Source organism: Lampetra fluviatilis, chromosome 65 (genome assembly GCF_964198595.1).
Source record: "Lampetra fluviatilis chromosome 65, kcLamFluv1.1, whole genome shotgun sequence".
Classification (NCBI taxonomy): Eukaryota; Metazoa; Chordata; class Hyperoartia; order Petromyzontiformes; family Petromyzontidae; genus Lampetra; species Lampetra fluviatilis.
In genome coordinates, this window is record NC_136339.1 from 6554223 (window position 1) to 6567342 (window position 13120).

Here is a 13120-nt window from a genome sequence, read left to right on the forward strand (position 1 = left end):
CACCCAATCAACCAACCACTCAACCATTCACTAAAGTACTCATTCATTCAATCGTGCAATCTCCCCACTCACTCACCTACTCACTCACTCACCCAATGACTCACAATCGCCCACCTCTTCACCAAAATCACCCATCGACTCACCAGCTCACCCACCCAACCCACTCACTCACCCACCCAACCATCCTCTAACCCACCCACTCACTCACACACTCGCCAAATCACCCACTCACTCACCCACCAACTCACCCACTCACCACATCACCCACTCACTCACCCACTCGCTCACCCACCCAACCATCCTCTAACTCACCCACTCACTCACCAACTCACTCACCCACCCACCCAACCATCCTCTAACCCACCCACTCACTTACCCACTCGCTCACCCACGCAACCATCCTCTAACCCATCCACTCACTCACCCACTCGCTCACCCACTCACTCACCCACTCACTCACCCACCCAACCATCCTCTAACCCACCCACTCACCCACTCACTCACTCACCCACTCGCTCACCCACTCACTCACCCACCCAACCATCCTCTAACCCACCCACTCACCCACTCACTCACCCACCCAACTATCCTCTAACCCACCCACTCACCCACTCACTCACCCACCCAACCATCCTCTAACCCACCCACTCACTCACCCACTCACCCACCCAACCATCCTCTAACCCACCCACTCACCCACTCACTCACCCACCCAACCATCCTCTAACCCACCCACCCACTCACCCACTCACTCACCCACCCACCCAACCATCCTCTAACCCACCCACTCACCCACTCACTCACCCACCCAACCATCCTCTAACTCACCCACTCACTCACCCACTCGCCAAATCACCCACCCACTCGCTCACCCACCCAACCATCCTCTAATCCACCCACTCACTCACCCACTCACTCACCCACCCAACCATTCTCTAACCCACCCACTCACTCACCCACTCACCAAATCACCCACTCACCCACCCAACCATTCTCTAACCCACCCACTCACTCACCCACTCACCAAATCACCCACTCACCCACCCAACCACCCTCTAACCCACCCACTCGCTCACCCACCCACCCACCCAACCATCCTCTAACCCACCCACTCGCTCACCCACCCACCCAACCATCCTCTAACCCACCCACCCACCCAATAGCTCCCCTGCCAGGGAGATGAGCCGAGCACGAGTTCATGGATCTCTTACCAGGAGATGGATTCAGACTTGACGAGTCGATCCCAGATGAGCTCGGCCTTTGTAGGAAACACAAAAGCAACACACACACATTAGTATGTGCACACACACACACATATTAGTGTGCGCACACACACACACACATATTAGTGTGTGCACACACACACATTCGCGTGCGCACACACACACATTCGTGTGTGCACACACACACACGCACACACATGCACATGAGTGTGCACACATAAAACGCACACACGCACGCATATTAGTGCGCACACAAAGACAAAGGTGCCCCCCCTCCGTGTAGCCTCCACAAGCTGTTGGGGCAAGTGCTGCGAGCGAGTTGCACCTATGAAGGCCGGCTCGGCACGCCAGGGGGATACCCGGCCGCCTTTGTCTCCCCAGTGCCGACGTTGTTTTGTTTGTGCACCGCACCACACCAGATGCTCGCTTAACGTTGAGTCGCCCTAGGGGAGGCTCGGGACCGCGAATTGGTTCGTGAGCCGCATCGAACCGGGGTCACCGGGTCGAGAGCTCGACGCAGCGTCACACAACCACTGACCCCCCCCCTGGGATTCCCATCTCTCCCCCATCTCTCATCTCTCTCGTGGCCAGAGGCCTTGATGCGACGGCCACCTGAGAGGACATCGAGATTCGTCGTCTCTCGCGACGCCATTCAGATCCACACTTCCTCGGCACACCGCCACCGCGTACTAGGGGGGGGGGGGTAACGATGGGGGTAACGAGGGGGTAACGAGGGGGGTAACGAGGGGGTAACGTTGGGGGTAACGAGGGGGGTAACGATGGGGGTAACGAGGGGGTAACGAGGGGGTAACGATGGGGGTAACGAGGGGGGTAACGAGGGGGTAACAAGGGGAGTAACGAGGGGGGTACCGAGGGGAGTAACGAGGGGGTAACGAAGGGGGTAACGCGTTGTACACAATAACACCAAGACCCCCCCGTCCCCCCTCTGCCTCCCGTGGCAGCCAGGTCTATTGCTGCGAGTCAGCGAGCGCCTATCGAGGTGGTCACGGCGCACGAGGCGGCGTGGTGTGTCCCAGGCCACCTTTGTCTCATCGGCACAGAAGCAATGGCCGTGATGTAACAACAACAACATCAACATCAACATCATCAACATCAACAACATCAACATCATCAACATCACAGCCATTGTGAACCCCCCTGAGATAGAGGCAACCCAGAGCCAGGGACTGAATTCGGGTTGTACCTCCGTTGCGTACGACACGGCCGCCGTGAACCCCACCCACCCACACGGCCATCGTGACCTCACACGGCCATCGTGAACCCCACACCCACACGGCCATCGTGACCTCACACGGCCATCGTGACCTCACACGGCCATCGTGACCTCACACGGCCATCGTGAACTCCACACCCACACAGCCATCGTGACCTCACACGGCCATCGTGACCTCACACGGCCATCGTGAACTCCACACGGCCATCGTGACCTCACACGGCCATCGTGACCTCACACGGCCATCGTGACCTCACACGGCCATCGTGACCTCACACGGCCATCGTGACCTCACACGGCCATCGTGAACGCCACACCCACACAGCCATCGTGACCTCACACGGCCATCGTGACCTCACACGGCCATCGTGACCTCACACGGCCATCGTGACCTCACACGGCCATCGTGAACTCCACACGGCCATCGTGACCTCACACGGCCATCGTGACCTCACACGGCCATCGTGACCTCACACGGCCATCGTGACCTCACACGGCCATCGTGAACTCCACACCCACACAGCCATCGTGACCTCACACGGCCATCGTGACCTCACACGGCCATCGTGAACTCCACACGGCCATCGTGACCTCACACGGCCATCGTGACCTCACACGGCCATCGTGACCTCACACGGCCATCGTGACCTCACACGGCCATCGTGACCTCACACGGCCATCGTGAACTCCACACCCACACAGCCATCGTGACCTCACACGGCCATCGTGACCTCACACGGCCATCGTGAACTCCACACGGCCATCGTGACCTCACACGGCCATCGTGACCTCACACGGCCATCGTGACCTCACACGGCCATCGTGAACTCCACACGGCCATCGTGACCTCACACGGCCATCGTGAACCCCACACCCACACGGCCATCGTGACCTCACACGGCCATCGTGACCTCACACGGCCATCGTGAACCCCACACCCACACGGCCATCGTGACCTCACACGGCCATCGTGACCTCACACGGCCATCGTGAACCCCACACCCACACGGCCATCGTGAACCCCACACCCACACGGCCATCGTGAACCCACACGGCCATCGTGAACCCCACACCCACTTGGCCATCGTGAACCCCACACCCACACGGCCATCGTGACCTCACACGGCCATCGTGACCTCACACGGCCATCGTGAACCCCACACCCACACCCCCCCCCGGAACCGGGGATCGAACCCCGTCCCGTCGACGTCGCTGGCTCGGAGCCTGACACAGGCCCCACACCGTCAGAGGTGACATCGCAGCCAAGAGTATTCATAACCGGGCCATTCGCAGCGGCAGCGAGCGCTGAAACGAGACCCGGGGAGGAGGAGGAGTGGGGGGGGTGAGGGGGGTGAGGGGAGTGACGCACGAGACACGCTCTGCCAGCATCAACACACACACACGCACGCTCATGCACGCTTACGCACACACGCACGCTCATGCACGCTTACGCACACACGCACACAAGCACACACGCACGCTCATGCACGCTTACGCACACACGCAGAAGCACGCACGCTCATGCACGCTTACGCACACACGCAGAAGCACGCACGCTCATGCACGCTTACGCACACACGGAGAAGCACGCACGCTCATGCACGCTTACGCACGCACATGCTCGTGCACGAGCATGCACAAGTACACGCACACTCACATGCACAACACGCACAAGCACGCACGCTCATGCACGCTTACGCACGCACATGCTCGTGCACGAGCATGCACAAGTACACGCACACTCACATGCACAACACGCACAAGCACGCACGCTCATGCACGCACGCAGAAGCACACACGCAGAAGCACGCACGCTCACGCACGCTTACGCACGCACACTTACATGCTCGTGCACGCACAAGCATGCACAAGTACACGCACACTCACATGCACAACACGCACGCACACTCACATGCACACACAATCATGCACAACACGCACGCTCACACAAGCACACACTCACACACGCACACACAATCATGCACAACACGCTCACACAAGCACACACTCACACGCACACACAATCATGCACACTCACACACGCACACACAAGCATGCACGCGCGCGCCCACGGCCACAGTGTGCACGCATGCTGCACGCACACTCACCCGTTCACACGCGCACACACACGCTCTGCTATCACACACACACGCTCTGCTATCACACACACACACACAGACGTCCTTACACACACACACAATACAGACAAAGATCCCCCGTGTAGCCTCAATACACTCACGTGCACGTACACATTATTACACGCACACGCACTGCCAGCACACACGCACACACACGCACACACACGCACTGCCAGCACACACGCACACACACGCACACACACGCACTGCCAGCACACACGCACACGCACACACACGCACACACACGCACTGCCAGCACACACGCACACACACGCACACACACGCACTGCCAGCACACACGCACACGCACACGCACACACACGCACTGCCAGCACACACGCACACACACGCACACACACGCACTGCCAGCACACACGCACACACACGCACACACACGCACACACACGCACTGCCAGCACACACGCACACACACGCACACACACGCACACACACGCACACACACGCACTGCCAGCACACACGCACACACACGCACACACACGCACTGCCAGCACACACGCACACACACGCACACACACGCACTGCCAGCACACACGCACACACACGCACACACACGCACTGCCAGCACACACGCACACACACGCACACACACGCACTGCCAGCACACACGCACACGCACACACACGCACACACACGCACTGCCAGCACACACGCACACACACGCACACACACGCACTGCCAGCACACACGCACACACACGCACACACACGCACTGCCAGCACACACGCACACACACGCACACACACGCACTGCCAGCACACACGCACACGCACACACACGCACACACACGCACTGCCAGCACACACGCACACACACGCACACACACGCACTGCCAGCACACGCACACACACGCACACACACGCACTGCCAGCACACACGCACTGCCAGCACACACGCACACACACGCACACACACGCACTGCCAGCACACACGCACACACACGCACACACACGCACTGCCAGCACACACGCACACACACGCACACACACGCACTGCCAGCACACACGCACACGCACACACACGCACACACACGCACTGCCAGCACACACGCACACACACGCACACACACGCACTGCCAGCACACGCACACACACGCACACACACGCACTGCCAGCACACACGCACTGCCAGCACACACGCACACACACGCACACACACGCACTGCCAGCACACACGCACACACACGCACACACGCACACACTCACACGTGTGTGCGTGTGTGCGTGTGTGCTCACGGCCAGCACCAGTGACGATAAACTGAACTGGTCCCGGGCCTCCCCTAGGTCGACTCAGCCTCAAATGAGTACCTGGTGCGGTGTGTAGTAAACATCGCCACTGGGGAGACAAAGGCGGCCGGGCGTGGTGCTGGCCACCCACCCCCTCGTGTGCCGTGCCGGCCTTCATAGGTGCTACTCGCTAACAGCACTTGCCCCTACAGTCTGTTAAGGCTACACGGGGGATCTTTGTCTTTATCTTTGTGTGTGCGTGTCACTCCCAGGGGGTTGATCGTGGCCGTGCCAGTGACTCTGTGCCAGCACCGCTGAGATGCTTGAACTGGGTTCAAGTCCTGGCTCTGGGTGTCTCTCTCGTGAACAATACAAAGACAAAAATCCCCCCCCCACCGTGTAGCCTCAACAGACTGTAGGGGCAAGTGCTGTTAGCGAGCGGCACCTACGCAGGCTGCCGGCACGGTGGCACACGAGGGGGCGGGTGGCCAGCACCACGCCCGGCCGCCTTTGTCTTCCCCGGTGGCGATGTTGACTACACACCGCCACACCGAGGACTCGTTTGAGGCCGAGTCCACCTAGGGGAGGCCCAGGACCGGTTCCGCCCGCTAGCGCTGCACGCGCGTTCACAGACGTGGGGACGCGTCAGCGCGTACATGCAGCTACGTTGCACCGCACACACAGTGGCAGCAGCGACAACAACAATCACCACAACAATCACAACAATCACAACGACAATCACAACAACAATCGCAACAACAACAATCGCAACAACAACAATCACAACAACAACAATCACAACAACGCTGATGTAGCGGCTCGTGCCATGTGGGCCCCCCCCCCCCCCGGTCGTCAACAAGGAAGGCGCCACCGCTTGCTGTGCCCCTCACACAGGCAGCAGCAGCAGTAGTAATATCAGTAGCAGCAGCAGTAGCAGTATCAGTAGTAATATCAGTAGCAGCAGCAGCAGCAGTATCAGTAGTAATATCAGTGGCAGCAGCAGCAGTAGTATCAGTAGCAGCAGCAGTAGTAGTATCAGTAGTAATATCAGTGGCAGCAGTAGTAGTATCAGTATCAGTAGCAGCAGCAGTAGTAGCAGCAGTAGCAGCAGCAGTAGCAGTAGCAGCAGTAGCAGCAGCAGTAGCAGCAGTAGCAGCAGTAGCAGCAGCGGTAGCAGCAGCAGTAGCAGCAGCGGTAGCAGCAGCAGTAGCAGCAGCAGTAGCAGCAGTAGCAGCAGTAGCAGTAGCAGCAGCAGTAGCAGCAGTAGCAGCAGCAGCAGTAGCAGCAGTAGCAGTAGCAGCAGCAGTAGCAGCAGCAGCAGTAGCAGCAGTAGCAGCAGCAGTAGCAGCAGCAGTAGCAGCAGCAGTAGCAGCAGTAGCAGCAGTAGCAGCAGCAGCAGTAGCAGCAGTAGCAGCAGCAGCAGTAGCAGCAGTAGCAGCAGCAGTAGCAGCAGTAGCAGCAGTAGTAGTAGTATCAGTAGCAGCAGCAGCAGTAGCAGCAGCAGTAGCAGCAGTAGCAGCAGTAGCAGCAGTAGTAGTAGTATCAGTAGCAGCAGCAGCAGTAGTATCAGTATCAGTAGCAGCAGCAGTAGTATCAGTAGCAGCAGCAGCTCCCTGCTCACGTAGCTTCACCGCGCGAAGCTGCTGATGATACTACTGCTGATGATGATACTGCTGCTATTGATACTACTGCTGATGATGATACTGCTGATGATACTGCTGATATGATACTGCTGCTATTGATACTACTGCTGATGATGATACTGCTGCTATTGATACTACTGCTGATGATGATACTGCTGATGATGATACTGCTGATATGATACTGCTGATATGATACTGCTGATGATGATACTGCTATTGATACTACTGCTGATGACGATACTGCTGCTATTGATACTGCTGCTAATGATACTGCTGATGATGATACTGCTATTGATACTACTGCTGATGATGATACTGCTGCTATTGATACTGCTGCTACTACTGCTGATGATGCTACTGCTGCTATTGATACTACTGCTGATGATGATACTGCTGATGATACTGCTGCTGCTACTGCTGCTCCCACTACTGCTGCTGCTGCTGATACCACTGCTGCTGCTGCTGATACCACTGCTGCTGCTGATACCACTGCTGCTGCTGCTACTACTGCTGCCACTGCTACCACTGCTGCTGATACCACTACTACTGCTGCCACCACCACAACCATCACCACCACACACCACCACACCTACACACCACTACACACCACCACACACCACCACAACCACCACCACCACCACACACCACCACAACCACCACAACCACCACAACCCACCACAACAACAGTGAGATGGCTTGGGGACTCTTATTTTGAAACGGTTCCAAATTCTCTCTCAAATCTTTTGAGGAAAAATACCCCGCATGTGGTGGGGGGAGGAGGACGAGGGGGGGGGGGCACAGGGGGGAGGGGCACAGGGGGGAGGGGCACAGGGGGGAGGGGCACAGGGGAGAGGGGGGAGGGGCAGGGGAGAGGGGCAGGGGGAAGGGGCAGGGGGGAGGGGCAGGGGGGAGGGACAGGGGATAGGGGGGGAGGGGCAGGGGGGACTTATAAATCCCCGGGGAAGCTCTCTCCACTTGTGACTCTTTCCGTGCTGGCGGTTGCGTGAAGCGGTTTAAAACCGATAACCGTTATGGGAACCGGTTACCAGGGTGCGGGGGCAGGGGGTGGGGGGCAGGGGGTGGGGGGCAGGGGGTGGGGGGCAGGGGGTGGGGGGCAGGGCCCCCCCAAGTGGCGGCGCGGTTGGGTCAATCGCCCTCGCTCGCCGCTCCGAGGCACAGAAGCAACGTGCAGCCACCCCCCCCCACCCCCCAACACCCCCCCACCCCCCCAACACCCCCCCACCCCCCCCCCAAGACGCCCCCCCCCCCCAACCCCCCCCCCCAAACCCCCCCCTTACACCCCCCAACCCCCCCCCCCCCTTACACCCTACTGTGGTAGCTACTGCTGCTGCACCACGAGTCACTGTGGTAGCTACTGCTGCTGCACCACGAGCACTGTGGTAGCTACTGCTGCTGCACCACGAGCACTGTGGTAGCTACTGCTGCTGCTGCACCACGAGTCACTGTGGTAGCTACTGCTGCTACTGCACCACGAGTCACTGTGGTAGCTACTGCTGCTACTGCACCACGAGTCACTGTGGTAGCTACTGCTACTGCTGCACCACGAGCACTGTGGTAGCTACTGCTGCTGCTGCACCACGAACACTGTGGTAGCTACTGCTGCTGCACCACGAGTCACTGTGGTAGCTACTGCTGCTGCACCACGAGCACTGTGGTAGCTACTGCTGCTGCACCACGAGCACTGTGGTAGCTACTACTGCTGCTGCACCACGAGCACTGTGGTAGCTACTGCTGCTGCTGCACCACGAGTCACTGTGGTAGCTACTGCTGCTACTGCACCACGAGTCACTGTGGTAGCTACTGCTACTGCTGCACCACGAGCACTGTGGTAGCTACTGCTGCTGCTGCACCACGAACACTGTGGTAGCTACTGCTGCTGCTGCACCACGAGTCACTGTGGTAGCTACTGCTACTGCTGCACCACGAGCACTGTGGTAGCTACTGCTGCTGCTGCACCACGAGTCACTGTGGTAGCTACTGCTGCTGCTGCACCACGAACACTGTGGTAGCTACTGCTGCTGCTGCACCACGAGTCACTGTGGTAGCTACTGCTGCTGCTGCTGCACCACGAGCACTGTGGTAGCTACTGCTACTGCTGCTGCACCACGAGCACTGTGGTAGCTACTGCTGCACCACGAGCACTGTGGTAGCTACTGCTGCTGCTGCTGCACCACGAGCACTGTGGTAGCTACTGCTGCTGCTGCACCACGAGCACTGTGGTAGCTACTGCTGCTGCTGCACCACGAGTCACTGTGGTAGCTACTGCTGCTGCTGCTGCACCACGAGCACTGTGGTAGCTACTGCTGCTGCTGCACCACGAGCACTGTGGTAGCTACTGCTGCTGCTGCACCACGAACACTGTGGTAGCTACTGCTGCTGCTGCACCACGAGCACTGTGGTAGCTACTGAAGCAGTCGCACAGTCACACAGTGACAGTCACACAGTGACACAGTCACTCAGTCACACACAGCCGATTGTAACGACCCCTACACCCTCATCAACTCAATCCTCTTGAAGCGGCGGAGCGAGCGGTGGCGCAGCGGTTAGCCCACCGCGAGGCAAATCTGGCGGGCGGCCCGAGTTCAATTCCAGGCCACGGCGAACATCAGTGGCGGAACCGGTCCTGTGGCGTCCCCCTCCCCCACCCCACCCCCACCCCACCCCCTCCCCTCCCCCACCCCACCTCCACCACAATCACTATCATCGTCATCACCACAATCACTATCATCGTCATCACCACAATCACTATCATCATCATCACCACAATCACTATCATCGTCATCACCACAATCACTATCATCGTCATCACCACAATCACTATCATCGTCATCACCACAATCACTATCATCATCATCATCACCACAATCACTATCATCATCATCACCACAATCACTATCATCATCACAATCACTATCATCATCATCATCACCACAATCACTATCATCATCACCACAATCACCATCATCGTCATCACCACAATCACTATCATCGTCATCACCACAATCACTATCATCGTCATCACCACAATCACTATCATCATCATCATCATCATCACCACAATCACTATCATCGTCATCACCACAATCATTATCATCGTCATCACCACAATCATTATCATCGTCATCACCACAATCACTATCATCATCATCATCATCACACACAATCACTATCATCGTCATCACCACAATCACTATCATCGTCATCACCACAATCACTATCATCATCATCATCACCACAATCACTATCATCATCATCATCACCACAATCACTATCATCATCGTCATCACCACAATCACTATCATCATCATCACCACAATCACTATCATCATCATCATCACCACAATCACTATCATCATCATCATCATCATCACCACAATCACTATCATCGTCATCACCACAATCACTATCATCGTCATCACCACAATCATTATCATCGTCATCACCACAATGACTATCATCATCACCACAATCACTATCATCGTCATCACCACAATCACTATCATCGTCATCACCACAATCATTATCATCGTCATCACCACAATGACTATCATTATCACCACAATCACTATCATCATCACCACAATCACTATCATCATCACCACAATCACTATCATCATCATCACCACAATCATTATCATCGTCATCACCACAATCACTATCATCATCATCACCACAATCACTATCATCGTCATCACCACAATCACTATCATCGTCATCACCACAATCACTATCATCATCATCATCATCACCACAATCACTATCATCATCATCATCACCACAATCACTATCATCATCGTCATCACCACAATCACTATCATCATCATCACCACAATCACTATCATCATCATCATCATCACCACAGTCACTATCATCATCATCATCACCACAGTCACTATCATCGTCATCACCACAATCATTATCATCGTCATCATCCAAATGACTATCATCATCACCACAATCACTATCATCGTCATCACCACAATCATTATCATCGTCATCACCACAATCACTATCATCATCATCATCACCACAATCACTATCATCATCATCATCACCACAATCACTATCATCATCGTCATCACCACAATCACTATCATCATCATCACCACAATCACTATCATCATCATCATCACCACAATCACTATCATCGTCATCACCACAATCATTATCATCGTCATCACCACAATGACTATCATCATCACCACAATCACTATCATCGTCATCACCACAATCACTATCATCGTCATCACCACAATCATTATCATCGTCATCACCACAATGACTATCATCATCACCACAATCACTATCATCGTCATCACCACAATCACTATCATCGTCATCACCACAATCACTATCATCGTCATCACCACAATCACTATCATCGTCATCACCACAATCATTATCATCGTCATCACCACAATGACTATCATTATCACCACAATCACTATCATCGTCATCACCACAATCACTATCATCGTCATCACCACAATCACTATCATCGTCATCACCACAATCACTATCATCGTCATCACCACAATCACTATCATCATCACCACAATGACTATCATCATCACCACAATCACTATCATCGTCATCACCACAATCACTATCATCATCATCACCACAATCACTATCATCGTCATCACCACAATCATTATCATCGTCATCACCACAATGACTATCATCATCACCACAATCACTATCATCGTCATCACCACAATCACTATCATCGTCATCACCACAATCATTATCATCGTCATCACCACAATGACTATCATCATCACCACAATCACTATCATCGTCATCACCACAATCACTATCATCGTCATCACCACAATCACTATCATCGTCATCACCACAATCACTATCATCGTCATCACCACAATCATTATCATCGTCATCACCACAATGACTATCATTATCACCACAATCACTATCATCGTCATCACCACAATCACTATCATCGTCATCACCACAATCACTATCATCGTCATCACCACAATCACTATCATCGTCATCACCACAATCACTATCATCATCACCACAATCACTATCATCATCATCACCACAATCACTATCACCACCACCACAATCACTATCATCATCATCACCACAATCACTATCATCATCATCATCATCACCACAATCACTATCATCGTCATCACCACAATCACTATCATCGTCATCACCACAATCACTATCAGTCAACACCACAATCATTATCATCATCACCACAATCACTATCATCGTCATCACCACAATCACTATCATCGTCATCACCACAATCACTATCATCGTCATCACCACAATCACTATCATCGCCATCACAATCACTATCATCGTCATCACAATCACTATCATCGTCATCACAATCACTATCATCGTCATCACAATCACTATCATCATCATCACCACAATCACTATCATCGTCACCACAATCACTATCATCATCATCACCACAATCACTATCATCGTCATCACCACAATCACTATCATCATCAAAATCACTATCATCGTCATCACCACAATCACTATCATCGTCACCACAATCACTATCATCATCATCACCACAATCACTATCATCGTCACCACCACAATCACTATCATCATCACCAC

The 13120-nt window shown here is 54.6% G+C and overlaps 1 protein-coding gene across 1 annotated transcript in view; it reads right to left on the minus strand.

Moving 5' to 3' along the window:
- Nucleotides 1–13120, minus strand: part of LOC144952048 (uncharacterized) — a 74909-nt gene that overhangs the window by 46332 nt on the left and 15457 nt on the right. The window contains 1 exon segment of the mRNA XM_078882440.1: nucleotides 1212–1258. The gene's annotated coding sequence lies outside the window, so the exon portion shown is untranslated.